The sequence below is a fragment of the Pinus tabuliformis genome, chromosome 5_2 (assembly GCF_031772625.1).
Source record: "Pinus tabuliformis cultivar Carrire ecotype Pingquan chromosome 5_2, CPIR1, whole genome shotgun sequence".
Taxonomy (NCBI): Eukaryota; Viridiplantae; Streptophyta; class Pinopsida; order Pinales; family Pinaceae; genus Pinus; species Pinus tabuliformis.
Window position 1 is genome coordinate 273,674,705 of NC_142306.1, and position 16,507 is coordinate 273,691,211.

Consider the following 16,507-nt stretch of genomic DNA (forward strand, 5'->3'; position numbering starts at 1 on the left):
CAATTTTCAAGGAATCTAAGAGATGTATGATGAAAAGAAGTAGGCAAATGATATGTTTTAGGAGGAAAAAGGAGGTCATGGGATGGTACCAACATCTCTCCCCGACTTAAGGAATTAGCATGTCCTCATGCTAACCCTGAAGTACTTCCCTTGAACTCTGTCCCTGCCTGGATCTCTGTTGCCTTTAGCAATGTGTCCACATTCTTTTTCACCTGGGTATCTTTCGGACCCTTGAGCTCCTGCTTTAATCTTTTGTATTTTTCTTTGAGGGTTTTCTTCTGATTGTACCACTTAGTGGCCCAATTACAAATATCCGTTTTCTCAGCCTCCAGTTCACTGATTTTCTCCCTTAACTTTTCATTCTTCTTTTGAGTTTCTTTTCTCTGCGCTCGGAGCATTTCATTTTCTTTCTTGATAACTTTTTCTAGCATATTAGCCTCCATGAGCTCTTCCTTTAATTCTTCAATTTGTGTCTCCAACTTCTTCTGTCTCTTAATGGGAGGTGGTGAACATTTTTCCTGCCTGTTATTGCTTTCTACCTCTATATCAACTCCTGGCCCTCGTGGTGAGTGGTCACCACTCTCAACATCCATTTGTACAGGTGCATTGGATTCAAGCTGGTCTTCTTGTAACTGGTCTTTTGGTGTCCTCCTTGTTCTTCATGAGTAAGTGGTGAAAATTTTATCTTGTTCTGCCCTCTTAGTATCTTCCTTTCTCATTTTCCTAGTCTGTATGCTGCTCATAGGTAGAGGTGCCTTGCTGGTTTTGGATACTGGGATTTCTTCATCAATATCCTTCATGAACCCTGAGTCCTCCTGCAATTCTTCTTTGTCTTCCTCATCTCTAATTTGGTTAGCAGCTAAGGACTCTTTCCACGGTTTCCCTCTTCTCTGCAATTTATGCTCAATAAGAATTTTAATTAAGCCAAAGTGATATAGGCTCTTGTCTTCATTTCCCTTCTGCTTCTGGATGGTCTTGGACATCTTGGTTAAGCTTTGTAATAGAAAATATGGTAGGCTGATAACGCATGGTAGGCTGATAATACTATAACAGCCTTCGCAGGTTACGAATTTTTGGAGAATATAGACCATCTCGTCCCAGGGATGCATCAACCAACTTCTTGGAACACCTTTCTTCCAGTTAACTGATGAGACTCTGGATCTAGACATAAACTACGTCCATGATTTCTCTTTAAATTGCTTTGTTTTAAAGTACTTCTCCCCTTCTGGGCTAATCCCTATTGACTGGGCTATAGTGTCCCCTGAAACCCTGAATGAGAAGTTACCTATCAGGGCTTTCTCTCCATTGAATGTGAAAGCAAATTGTTTGGTAACCTCTTCATTACTTCCATGAAATTTTTCTAAAAATGGCAACCACTGTATCTCTCTGAGAATTGCAATGCAATCTTCATGATATTGAGAACTGTCGAACACACTCGGCTCGACCCTATTAGTCATAGTGGCATAGGGTCATGCTCTAACCCTTCTCTGTTTATGTTTTACAATTTCAACAAAGAAATTTCAATTTGTTACCTGGTGTGTCGCTCCCTTAATCTTCAGTATGATGCTCGATCGGTCGACTGTCTTATGACTTTGGTGGGAGTTGAAACCGAGTGGTTATATTTCCCTCTTGTGGCGCTCACTGCTTCCGATTCTTGTCAAAACCAAATGGTAATCTTTCCTTCGGCGCTCACTGCTTCTGATTCTTACTGTGGAAGTCACGGGAAATCAAATGCCAGCGTAAGATAACTGAGAATGATGGTGGGATAACCAGCTGTACTTACTTCATAGCGTATTCATTTTTTTAGAACAGAGGAGTGTTGTACCGGTTGTATAGATGTCATCATAGGAGCGTTGAAGGCGTATATGCAATACTGGGTATGATTTCAGGGAGTCCTTTGAATCATTTGGCTACGTCGGGTGGTGGAATCATAACTCGGCCGTGTGGAATAGAATGAATAGGCCGCTTTACATTTGTTTCTTTCCCCTTTATTTAAAAACACAATCCACCACGTGTCTTGTTTCGGTTGGCATTCGGTCAAATGGAAGATGTTGGTATGGATGTAGGATGCATTTAGCATAACAAGGTTGATGTGTTGGTAATGGGTTTAGAGGTATGAATAGGTTGAAGAATGAAAAATGATAAGAATCGGTGGAATAAGGGATGATGGAAAATGTAGGTGTCCTTGAAATCGATCATAACAGTCACAGTCATTAAATTTACATTAAAAATTAATCTAAGAAATTAAATGTTAAGAATAAGAAACATATTACTCTTTTGTTGGTTGTTGTTGTACTGACATGCTGAGTAGGACTAGTCCCTTTTGACTGTTCTTTTGCTTGTTGTAACAGGTCCCCTGAGAAAGATTGAATGCAACAGGTCCCTTGAGAAAGATTTGAATGCAACAGGTCCCTTGAGAAAGATTTGAAGATGTTCATGCAGCTCCTTATATGTATACAGGTTCATTGAGCTTGGGCATTTGATGGAGTCTTGGTGCCCAAATCCTTGTAGAAACTTGATGAAACTTTGTTGAAGTAGCCCTGAGGTGTCAATCTCTTTAACAGGTCCCTTCTAGGTGTCTTAAACAGGTCCCATTACTGCTGGTGTTGGTAGCATAGTCTTCTGGACAGAACAGGTCCCCCTGCATAATGTTTATAACGAGGTCCCTCTGAGATAAAACAATGACAAAACAACTTATTTATTGAAATCTGGAATGCTGGAACAAACTGTTGTGGAAATTTACAGTGAGGAGATGAGATAGGAAATCTTTAAGAATTTACAATGGAGAGATAAAAGAATAAAATGCTGATGCCTCTCTCCCCGACTAAAATTTTGACTTGTCCTCAAGTCATGATTCAGTTGATACATGAAACAGTGAACAAAAGAAAGAGAATTCTTACCCGCCAACGAATTGGTTTTCAAGTAGGAATTCGGGGTTAGAGTGTGCCAGAGGCTGGTTTTCACATCTAACCCATTTTTTTTTTTTTATATATATATTTTTTTTATTTTTATATATATATATATATTTTAGTTTTTGTTTTATATTATTATTATTAATTTTTTTTTATTTCTTTTTGACTCTGAAATTGAAAGGAAATGAACTGAGGCAGTGATACTGCAGCTGAGGGCTGCAATATCTCAACCTCTCTTTGCTGAGATACTGTATGGAGAAAATCTTGCTTGCTGATGGGCTTGGTGTATAGTTTCAGGCGATGACCATTGACAGTAAAAGAATGGCCTTCTCCATCAATAGTTTTGAGCTTGACTGAACCATTGTCATAAGCCTGAACAATTTGGTATGGGCCCATCCAATGGGTGGTAAACTTGGCTTTATGATCTCTGAATTTAGAGTCAAAAAGTAAAGCCCAGTCACCTTCCTTGAACTGCTTCTTCTTGATATGTGCATCATGCCACTGCTTCCTTTGTTTTTGCATGAGGATTGTGGTCTCCTCTGCTTGCTGCCTCATTTCATCCAGCTGGTTCAACTGCTGAATTCTTTCTTTTTGTGCTTGGTCGAAGTCAATTTGCAAATCTGCAGCCAGTTTAAAAGTATGTATTTGAAACTCAATAGGAAGCATTACCTCTTTGTCGTACACCAACTGATATGGTGTAAATCCTGTAGTATCTTTCCATGTAATTCTGTAAGCCCAGAGTGCATTTTTGAGCTTCTCTTCCCAATTCTTCCTGTTCATTGCCACAGTTTTAGTAATGATCCCTTCCAAGGTTTTGTTTGTGGATTCCACCTGCCCATTGGCCTGTGGATGGTAAGGGGTACTTTTCCTATGCTTGATTTGGTATTTGTCTGTGATGTCCTTCACTAGCTTTGAGGTGAATTGAGTACCTTGATCAGTCACAATTTCCCTTGGTACTCCATACCTCACAAAAATCTCTTCAAAAAGGAAATTTACTACTGTGTGTTCGGTGGCTCTAACCAGTGCTTTTGCTTCAGCCCACTTTGTGACGTAATCAGTACATACTAAGATGTACTTCTTACCATTGGAGGTTGGGTTAATGGGTCCTATAAAGTCTAGAGCCCATTTGTCAAATGGCTCTAGGTGAACTTGGGGCTGAAGGGGCATCTCATCGGTAGCTGTTGGCCTGCCCATTCTTTGGCAGCTGTCACAACTCTTTACATACTTCTTGGCATCCTTGAAAATGGATGGCCAGTAGTATCCAAGAGTAAGAACTTCCAATGCTGTCCGCTTAGCTGCAAAATGCCTACCACACGGTTCATCATGGCAAGATTTTAAAATATCAATTACCTCATAATTTCTTACACATCTTCTAATGATCATATCATAACCAGTGTAAAATAAATCGCCATTAAGCCATGAATATCTAGCACTTTGTTTGACTAGTCTCTTCCTTTCCTTTGCAGTAAAGTGTGGAGGTGTCCTTCCTGTAGACAAATAATTGGCCAAATCAGCATACCAAGGAGTTACTATGGAAATTGCAAATAGATTTTCATCTGGAAAAGAATCTTTAACTGGAACAACCTCACCTGGATTTTGCAGTCTAGAAAGAAAATCTGCCACCTGGTTCTCTTTGCCTGGTCTATCTAACACTGTGATGTTAAATTCCTGTAACAATAATAACCATCTGGTAAATCTGCCACTAGTTATTGGTTTATTCATTAAATGTCTAATGGCAGAATGATCAGTATGTACAAAGACTTCATAACCAGTTATGTAATGTCGGAATTTATTCACAGCATATATGATAGCAAGTGTTTCCTTTTCTGTGACCGTGTAGTTTAACTCTGCAGGCGTTAGATTTTTGCTAATGAAATAAATGGCATAAGTACAAGATTCCTCTTTTTGGCCTAATGAGGCACCCACTGCGGTGTCAGATGCATCCGTGAAGATATGAAATGGTAGGCTCCAATTAGGCCCTCTCAAGACTGGTGCGGTTGATAACTTCTTTTTGAGTTGTTCGAATGCTTGTTGACAGTTCTCATTCCAGTTGAAAAGTACATCTTTGGTTAGAAGTTTAAACAAAGGTAAAGCTATTTTACTAAAATGTTCAATAAATCTTCTGTAATAGCTTGCATACCCAAGGAAACTTCTTACCTCTCTCTGATTCTGTGGAATTGGCAAATCAGCAATGATCTGGATCTTTGCTGGGTCAACCTTGATGCCTTGAAAAGAAATATAGTGGCCTAACACTATCCCTTCGTTTAACATCATAAAGCACTTCTCATTGCTGAGGGACAGATTAGCTTCAATACATCTTTTCAAAACTCTCTCAAGGTTTTCTAATGCATGTTCAAATGAATTGCCATATACTGAAAAATCATCCATGTAAACTTCAACACAATCATGAATTAAATCAGCGAAAATAGCTAACACAGCTCTCTGAAATGTAGCTGGAGCGTTGCAAAGTCCAAATGGCAAAACATTGTAAGCATAAGTGCCCCAAGGACAGGTGAATGTGGTTTTGTCCTAGTCTTTGGAGGCTATCCTGATCTGGTTGTAGCCACTGAAACCATCAAGAAAAGAAAATGATGATTTTCCAGCTAGGGTGTCTAACACTTGGTCAATAAATGGTAGTGGGAAATAATCTTTGAGCGTTGCTTTGTTCAACTGTCTGTAATCAACACAAATGCGCCACTTACCATTTTTCTTGGGCACTATAATCAATGGGGATACCCACTGACTGTCAGAAATAGGATATATAAAATTAACTCTCAAAAGTTTTTGCAATTCTTCTCTGACAATATCTTGGAGCATGGGGTTCATTCTTCTCTGTGGTTGCCTCCCTGGTTTAATGGTGCTATCTGTATAGATATGGTGAGTGCATGTGTCGGGGTGAATCCCATGCATATTGGTGTAGTCCCAAGCAAAGGCTTTTTGGTATTTTCTCAAGAGTCGAATCAATTTCTCTTGCTGAGATGAGTCTAGGTGATTGCCTATGTTCAGAGTTTTCCCTGGACTAATCTCTATGATCTGACTCTGTGTGTTGGTGATGGATTGAACTGGAAAAATGTCGTGAAATGTGGTTTGTAAAGATTGAATGGTACATGTTTCCTGAAAGTTTTGGGCCAAAAGTACATCTGCAACATGATATTGTTCATTTCTCAAATTTTCGGACATATCAGGTTGAGAAAGGAATAATTCTACCAAATCATTATTGTCTTGTTCTTGGAAATCATAGATTTGGTCAATGCTAAAAACAGATTGTACTTCTTCTTTATCATTAAATTTATCATCAAGCCACAAATTGTGTGTTACTGTTGGTGATTGTGCCGATGGATAAAGGGTGAGTTGTTTTCTTTCGGTCCCTCTTGAAATGATCATGTTACCCGATCGACATCCTATGAATGCATCAGCAGTCGCTAACCATGGTCTACCAAGGATGATAGGGTGTCCTCCTAAATTGGATTTGGGTTGAAGGACTAAGAAATCCACTAGATACTCCCAAGAGTCCAGTGAGACAATGATGTCCTCCAAAATCCCTTCAGGAATCACTTTAGACCTATCAGCTAGTTCTAGAACAATCGTTGTATGTTGCAAATTTATGAGCTGGAGTGTTCTCATGGTTTCAAGAGTCATGACATTGATTGCGGCCCCAAGATCTATCAAAGTGTTTGGAATTTGTATGTTGTTAATGATGGTGGTCACTTTGGGAATGCCAGGATCAACATACTTTTCCATGGAGATGGTATTGGTCATAAGGCCTGCTAAATGTCCTATGACATGAATGGTTTGAGGATCAATCCTTTTTCTAGCAGGCTTCTTGAGACATATGTCTTTGATGGCCTTAGTATAGATGGGAATGTCTTTTATAGCTTGTAGCAGTGGAATTTTTATGTAGACATTCTTGAGTTCATCTAAGACATCAAACTCTGGTATAGACAGTGGAGGTTTTATTTGGACCAATCGGTCTGGAAAAGGTGGATGCAGTGGTTGCATCTGTTTATCTTTGATATCATTGTTTGGTTTTCTTTGATTTGTCATTTCATTTTCATTTTCTGTGTTTTCTTCTTGCTTATCTATTATTGGAGAATCTTTGTGGAGTACCCTACCAGACCTCAAGTTAATATTTTGCAAAGGCAGTGTGGAATATGAGGTTCCCTCTTCTACATTGTAGGCTGGCCTCTCTGCTCTATTATTTGGATTTGGGACAGTTTGAGCAGGAATTTGAGTGGGTCTGGGAGGTTGTGAGTTAGCTGGAAATTGTAGTTGTGGTGGATTTATTGGTGGAGGAGCAGGCAGTGCTTGTTGAGGAGGTTGGGGCTGATAAACAACTTGCTGGGGATACTGTTGATATGGTTGAGAATGTGATGAATACGGCTGTTGGTATTGTTGATATGGTTGTGAGTATGGTGGGTATGATTGAGGATATGTATGATAAGATTGAGAGTACTGTTGAGACGGTCTCCATTGGTGTTGTGGTTGGTTTTGGTGCTGCCATGGCATGGGTACATTCCATGAGTTTTTTGCATACAATTGATCATTCATAGGAAATTGCAAATTTTGATTTGGAAACATACCTTGAGGTGCTGGCCTTGGCTGCCATGGTCGCTTTGTGCCCATGTAATACACGTTTTCCAACTTTGTATTGGCTGCCATATTATAGTTCTGCAAAACCTTAACTTTAGGACAGTTAAACATATCATGATGTTCAGTACAGAAAGCACAAACTTGGATGTTTTCTAGAGGGCAGTCTTTTAATGCATGTTTCTTCCGTCATTTTGGGCAGAAGATAGCCATTATCTGATCTTCATCTTCTTGTTTCTTCTTAGCTTTTAAAGTGTCAATTTGGTTCCCTAGGGTGCTTAACAGATCTGTTTTAAACTCTTCTAAAAGATTCCCTATTTCAGCCCTTGTGACACTTGTAGAGGCAGATTTTGTGACTTTGGATGACAGGGTTCTCTTTCCCATTTTAGCTTTACTCCTTGAATACTTTTCGCACAACTCAGCGATTTCTTCAAAGGGTAAGGCAGAAATGTCACCTTTGCCCATCAAGTTGAGATCATCCATGTATTCCTCTCGGATACCTTTCAAGAATATTGTGCGGATCAGATCAAGAGGCATAAATCGGTGTTTATATTTTTGTAAGTTGTAGACAAACCGTTCTAAATATTCCTCTAAGGTTTCATCCTCTTGCTGGCTCATTCTAAAGATATCATCTTTAGAATCTTTGGATCTGCAATAAGGCTGATATTTCCTAAGAAATATTCTCCTCATGCCATCCCAATCAACTATAGCATGCTCACCAAGCCTCATGAACCATCTTAAGGCTGATGCCTTTAATGTCGCTGGGAATAGTCTAAGCCTATGAGCATCATCTGTATAGCCATATGTTCGACATACAATGTCAAACTCGAACAAGAATGAGTCTGGATCTTCCGAAGCCATACCATAGAAGTTTGGTAGCACGGATGGGGGTATGTTTTTCATTTTGATCTCATCATCTTCCTGTGGTTCATGTATAGGAAACTTAAAAGTTGACTCCTCTTCATCTCCTTGATGTGGTACTGATCCAGATCCTTCCTCAGCCATTCTAATAGGTCTCTCTGTGTCAATGTCACTTGTTTGAAAAAGGAGATTAAAGAAAGATTGTTCGGTCACTGTGCTACTTTCTCCTTGTGTGGAAGGTCTAGGAAAGTGCTTCTTCTGCGATTTATGTGTGAATAAAGTTTGCCTTTCAATAAGAGTAAGTCTCTGTCCTGACTTTTGTTTTTCTTCTAATGCTTGGATGACTTCCTCAGCTGGTGTTGTATTCCCTAGAGAGTCTTCTCCTGATGATGATGGGTTAGCTTTTAGATGGTGGGGGGTTTTTACAAATCTACCTTGACTGTCTCTAAATCTAGGCATAAATGAACATGATTTCTAACTATGTTTTTGTTTATTTTTGTGTATTGATTTTGTTTTTTGAATCCTTTAAGTACGCCTCCCCGGCAACGGCGCCAAAATGTAGTGTTCTATCTAGGGTACTAGACTAGACCATATTTATTATCGACCAGGATGCGTAAGCTTAGAGGCATGCATCTAAAGTATATAGACATAAAGGATTATTAGCTAAGTGGTTATGATGTAGGTCACAGAACTTCTTTACGGAAGATTGGGGTATGTTACCTATCATCCAAACACTTAGGTCACTCTGCTAATATACCTAATTACAACACTGTCATTAAATTCATTTACCAAATTAAACATTGTGTATCACTGCAAACCAAGATCTCAATCTCCTTACAGAGACATTATACATAAAACCCTTGTTTAGCAAATACCCAACATTCACTAATATTCATACAAGATAAAAATATACAGAGATCATAAACAGATTTTGAAATGAAAACAAAGTTCATGACATTGCTTTAAAAGACAACAAAGGGACCGAATCCCTTACAGGACGTGCTTCACGATCTCAGTGATGACTGTTCAAGCATTATCACAAACACAAACCATATGCATTCGATTGAAATCAACAACCAATCTTAACTATTGAAATCGGAAACCAATCTTAATTATTGTGCATGTCATGTAACCCTAAGTTGCGAATAAAACGAAAATGACAGTATACCAGTTTAACGCAGGGCCCGTCCGCGTTCCAGAGGTATACTGGACTGTGTTCAACCGGTTATCAAATCAACGCAACAAGACAAGGGTCGGGATTGTAACTGGATTCTTGATATTAAGTTCAAAACTCTGTTTCAAATGATACCATGATTAACCATACATTGATTACACCGGACTGTATTTACATATGTTTTTTTTACAACCCTTACATTTCGAAAACGAATGTACATTCATGATATGGCTGTTGCCGCTTTTACTACGTTGAGATTTTTAAAATGTTTCCATCCTAAACTGATTTCAAAAAGGAACAAAAACTAAATCAATTTAGAATGCCCTGTTGTTGCTGCCTTTGTCGCCAGTATGCCATACTTTGACCTGTGTTGACCGAGCATGTAGGAGGGTCGATTCTGCTGTAGGATAGGTATTCGTCCATGCTTGGACATTCTACTTTTCATCCCTGCCTTTCGCTCTAGCCTAGCTGTTGCGCCACATGTCAAACAATGAGCTAATTACAGGATGTTGGAACTTCCTGTAACCATTTTACCAAAAACTTCTAATTCTTTAACATAAAACTCCTAAATCAATTTCAATGCATTTTAATAACTATAGGACTATTAACTAATCAATTTTCAAGGAATCTAAGAGATGTATGATGAAAAGAAGTAGGCAAATGATATGTTTTAGGAGGAAAAAGGAGGTCATGGGATGGTACCAACAATGATTATGATGGTTATAAGCTACAATGAAATTGGTAATGCACACGGTGATTAATTGTTGGTTTCTCGCAAGATTTATAAAAGAAATTGTTGACCTAAAAAATTGGGTTTCCTAGACCTCTTTCTAAAAATAAAGTTATCCGAATGCTCAATGATAAAATTCCAACCACATTTGAGAAGTTCATTTTTTACCAATAAGAAATGAAAAATACTAATCATTCTACATTTTCAACTTATTTTACTTTACTCATTATACTTTAAAAAATGATGTCAATCAGAAAAATTGGGTTTCCTATACTTCTTTCCAATAATAAAGTTATCCAAATGCTCAATGATAAAATCCCAACCACATTTGAGAAGTTCATTTTTTACCAATAAGAAATGAAAAAGACTAATCATTCTACTTTTTCAACTTGTTTTAGTTTACTCATTAAACCCTTCCCTATTTTTGTAGCTTAACCTTTTCCTAATTTGAAAAAATTTAAAAACTTCATTTCAATTTACTCTCTTCCTTTATTCCTCCCTCTATATATATTACAATAAATTTTTCATTCATTAATAAATGGATATTATTGAGCCTCCTACCCAAATTATAAAACTTTCCCATCTCATCCACAGGTTGCAAGATGGCCTTGGTAAGGTAGTCCGTGGGAACCTTCGGAAAGCTGCAAAAATATATTTTCAATGGAAAACTCTGGCATGAGATGAAAAATACATTGAAGGTTAGAGTTTTCATATTGTTAAGAAACGTTGGTGGTTTACTCAGTATAATGAAGTGGAGTGTTACAGGTTTTTCGGTTGGAGGTTCCATTTCTTAATCGTTGTTGGAGGGGCTGGGGTCTTTCCCTATTTTTTAGGCTTTTTGTCTACTTTGTCAGGTATCTCTCTAACTTTGTTGCCCCTCGAGCTTAGGGTTTTGTTTTATTTATGTATTTAAATCCATTGAATGGCGTGTGAGATATCTATGGGCGGGTGGGCTAGATGGCATCACTATGTCGTCAGGAGGGCAGGTAGAAAATGAGATCTTGGGATCCTTACAAGCTCCTTTCCATTAGGATGGGGCCTCCCAATCATCTTTTACAACTCTTACACCCAAAAACAAGAAACCTTGTCTATCCCTGGGTAGTGATATCGAGTTGAGTCATGTTGCAAGCCTCTATGCTAATTCCCTTATGGGCAAGTTTCACTATATCTCTCTCACGAAGGACCAAATTCTAACCTGGTTAACTATTCATTGGAAGCCATTGCTCAATTTTTATCCTACCTTCAGTCTCTGAATGAATAATTGGATACATTTCCATTTTTTAAAGTGAAGAGGATTTGCTGACAATTTTGCCTCGTGTTTGGGTTATTGGTCGAGGGTTTTTATGGTTGCAAAGGTGGTAGATAGGATTCACTCCTTTCACCACCAAACCCAACTCACATTACCCGTGGGTCAAGCTGGTAGGATTCCCTCTAGAGTTATGAATGAGGCAAATCATTATGAAAGTGGCAAACAATTTTCGAAAGTTTATCTTCTTTGAGGAAATGTCTCTGGTTGCCTTTGACAAGCAAATTTTATGGGTTTAGTTGAAAAGGACCTTCAAAAGGGTTTTCCTGCTGAAATGGAGATACTCTTGGGCAGAGTATCTTTTACTCAGTGACTGGATTATTGGTAGGTACCATTTAGAAGGTCTATTTGTCACCAAACGAGTCACTTAAAAGGGGCTTGCAACTCTTTGAGTTTGAAGGGTAATCAAAACCCCAGCCTATGTTTTAAGGGCTCACGTCCATTCCACCAGTATTATTGTGTTTCAAATGAAGCCATATATAGATGTGGTTTTGGTAAAATGATGTAGATGGGCACTGGATGGACCCCATCTGGTAAAAAATCTAAGGCACTGAGGATCCACAGGACTGGAGAAACATGTCAAGGGGCCTCATCTAATAATGGGTCTCTGGAAGAAGTAACTTTTGTGTTGAAGGAGTCTGAAAGGGTGGAGCTCGCTTCAACCACACCATATTCGATGCCTCATGCATATGTGGATCCCTCTTCTAGCCATTTTGTCAGATCTGGGAGTACAACCACTCAGGTTGTGGACTCTTCGACCTTGCTGGACATGATTTTAGGTAATCTCTTACAATCCATTTCAATAGATGATGTTCGTTTGTTGGATAGTCTTGCTAATATCGTTCCTAAATCATCTTTGACTACTATCTATGGCCTCGATATCTTGTCCCTACCTTATCCACATCCTTCCACTAAAAATGATACTTGCATCTGTCATCTCCCTACAATTATTCCTAACCCCTCTATCCCTAACCATTCTTCATCCTATCGATAGAATCCCTCCCTTCTCTCATCTGATTCTTCTCGATCCTATCTATTCACCTCTGGTTTTTTAGACATCCACCATTTTGTTTAGGATAATCATACCCTAACCCATTAAGAGAACACCAATCCTACTGTCCCTTCTTACTCGTCATCTATAAACCTCGAAGCCACTCCAACCTTCCCATCTACGTTATCCAATTCTCCTTGGAAAAACAAACATTTCCCATCATTCAATAATGTCACTGTATAAATGAAATGCCCCCATAAGAAGGATCTCATTCAAGAATCTATCTCGCAAGGTGATACCTTTTTTTAATCCATCCATTCTCCTAAATATGATAGGGCCCCTAGAGCATTGCGTCCATCTTCGTTATTTTCACGACGATTATCATGTCCTTATATCTAAGGGTAGTTAGGAGTCCTCCTAAACTCAGAGCCCTTCATAGATTGGTGTCCATCCAATGGCTCTCTTTTATCTTCTTCCAAGAGACCATGGTCAATGTGGATAAAGCTAGCGACACTCTCCTTAAAATATGCCCTGATTGGTGTATAAGTGATATGGATGCAAATGGTCAGTTTGGGGGCCTAGCTTTCCTTTGGAATCCAAGGGATGCCTCCCTCAGACATTACTATTCAGAGGCTGGTATTATCTTAGAAGGCCACCTTAGAGGTATGGTCGACCCTGTAGTCCTTTTAAATTGTTATGGCCCCTATTTGGAGAGAGAGGCCTTCTGGAACATTTAGTTCACCACTGGGATTTTGTTGGAACGTTCCCTTATCCTCGTTGGAGACCTGAACTTTACTTCGTCTGTTAGAGAGATTTGGGGTGAGAAAGCTTGGGTTGATCCCTTCACTCAGGTGATATCAAGGATTATTTGCAAGCCTCATATGGTTGATATACTCTCATCTCCGTTGGAACCTACATGGACAAATGGAAGATCAGGGGCTAAGGGGGTGGCAAAGCACCTTGATAGATTCCTAGTTACTCATTCTTTACTATCCAAAACGGGTAAATACAAATCCTGGATTTATCATGAAACCATATCATATCATTACCCAATTTTTATACAATTGGACTTCCAAAATTCCATCTCAAAGTGTCCTTTCAAATTTAATAGATCATGGCTCAAGGAGTCTATGATTTATAAATGTTGGGGCAATTTTTGGGTGGACCCTTCTTCTTCTGCTATGAAGGCTTGGAATTCTAAGATGAAAAATTTAAAAGCACATGCTAAAGATTGGGCCTAGAACTTTATTTATGAACAATGTAAAGAGTTGGAGACTATTGAATCCGAATTATACTCATGCCAGAGCACTTTTATTCATACATGGTTTCTAGATGAGATGAAGAAAAGGATGTGCTTCTTAGTTGAAAGGAAATCTAGCCTGTTCAGAATGGAGGAGGAGTATTGGGGGCTTAAAATTAGGGAAATTTGGATTAAGGAGGGTGACCAAAACACAAAATTCTTTCATAATTTCACATCCTTCAAGAAGAATAAGAATGCCATTTAGGACATCTCAGATGCTAAGGGTAAATCCTGTGCTTCTGAATAGGATTTGGAAAAGCTAGAAAGGAATCATTTCTCGGATTTGCGTAGGGATTCTAGTGACTGCATAATTCAAAACCAACTCTAGGTCAATCAACATCTTCTTAGGATCTTTTCAGAGGAGGATAGTATTGATTTGGGGAAGCCTGTAACTCTACATGAGATCAAGATGTTCTGAATTTCTTTGCCACAAATAAGAGTCTAGAGCCTGATGGCTGGACAATAGAGTTCTATTTGTCTTTTTTTTTATTTGATTAGAGGAGACATTCTCAGGGTTGTTGATGAGGCAAGGGTGTTGGGAAAGTGTCTAGGGCCATTAATTTTACCTTCCTAGCTTTGATCCCAAAAATTTCAAAACCAGATAGATTTAACGACTTTCATCCCATATCACTTTGTAATATAATATATAAGGTGATTTCAAAGGTTTTGTTAATGAGGATGAAAGGTGTTTTGTCTAAATCTCTCTCTAGGGAGCAATTTGGGTTCCTCACGGGACGTTCAATCCATGATGCTATTGACTCCACCTAAGAGGTGCTTAACTCTATCAAATTAAGGAAGCATTGTTCTATCATCCTCAAGATGGACCTTGTAAGGCATGTGACAGGGTAAATTTGTCTTTTCTGCGTTTGATTGTCCTCCATATTGGCTTGATCAAATGACAACCAATTGGATAATGGGTTATATATCATTTGCAAACTTTGGAGTGCTTATAAATGGGGCCCAATCTGCTTTTTTCTCGTCATAAAGAGGCTTACGACATAGATTTCCACTTGCATAGTTATTATTCTTGTTAGTAATAGAAGTTTTGAGCAAGGTTATTATGATGACGAGGAATAAAGGATACCTCAAAGGAGTTAAGTTGACAAAGCTAATATACCCGACTCATCTTTTGTTTGTTGACGACATTCTTATTCTGGATGATGACACTGAAGTAGAGTGGAACACTTTCATATGCATATTTTCGACCTTTTGTTCAACCTCAGGTATGATGATCAATGAACAAAAGTCTACCTTTTATTATAAAATATCTCAAAACAGACCACCAGGCACATTGAATCAAGTTTCCCATATAAGATGTCACCAATGGACCATGGTTTCCTATACTTGAGATTTTTCCTCAAACCAAACTGTTATAGGGTGAAGGATTGGGGCTGACTAATAATTATTAAAGGTAATCTAAACAATTGGTGCTATAACTGGCTCACAATAGGGGGTAGAACAACTCTAATCAAATTGGCATTGGAAGGCATTCCTGTGTTCTGGTTCACTCTTGCAAAGATAACTAAATCTACAATCCATAAGATTCGTCAATGCATGAGTAATATTCTGTGGAATGATAGAACTAGGTGTTCATTCCGATATTTGGTTAAGTGGGATACACTTGCCCAACAAAGCACTATGGCAAGTGGGGTTTTAAAAACCTTCATTAGTTTGGCCTTGCTCTGGCTATGAAGAGCACTTGGAGGGAAATCTCAGGAGATAACATCTAGATCATAAATATCTTATAAAAATACTTAGACAATCAACTGATTATGGACTGGCTTTGGTCCTTTAGGACCCCCACTTACAGTGCCAGTTCGAATGTATGGAGGGGAATGATGGCTAATGTTCCTTGGATCAAAAAGTGGATGATGTGGAAGGTTGGTAAGGGAGATAAGGTAAAATCAGGATCTTTTCCTATTATTGGGGGATCCCCTATCTCGTAGCTATCTTTTGTGCTTATTAGCCACCTCAGTTCTCGGGGCGTCATCTATCTTCGTTAGGATTTTATGTTCTCCTTGGATTAGGCTTTAGCTGGTAGGTGGAAAAACACTCTTGATTTGGGTTTGCATGGTCCAATTGCTGGGGAATGGGACAATTTTATTAAGAAACTTCAAGGTTGTAGTCTTACTTTAACTGAGGAGGAGGATGCTTTTGTTTGGGCTTGGAATTCCTCTTCCTGGCTTATCACTAATCGATATGCGTATTGTGCTATATCCGAGTGCTAGTCACAACAAAGGATTAGTTAGTGGCACGCAAAAATCTGGGATTAGTCTATGGCCCCAATTTAAAATGATTTATATGGTTGGCTTTAGAAAAATGAATCCAAACAGGGAATTGTTTATTGCGGAAAGGTTTTTATGGGCTAAATGTTTGTCCTCTTTGCTTAAGAGATTAACAATTTGTAACCCACTTATTTTTCAAGTGTGATTTCTCCATGTCTCTTTCGTAATAAGTCCTTGGTGTTTTTAACATTTAGGAAAATGGTCCTTTAGAGCCTTTGGATCAATGCCTCTTTTGGTGGGAACACAACATGGGCATTTTTAAAATGTTATCTGTTTACATTACCTAGGGCATTTGGAAAGTCAGAAATAAATTCATTTTTGAAGGTAGACCCAAAGAAAGCTCTGGTATCCTGGCCCAAAT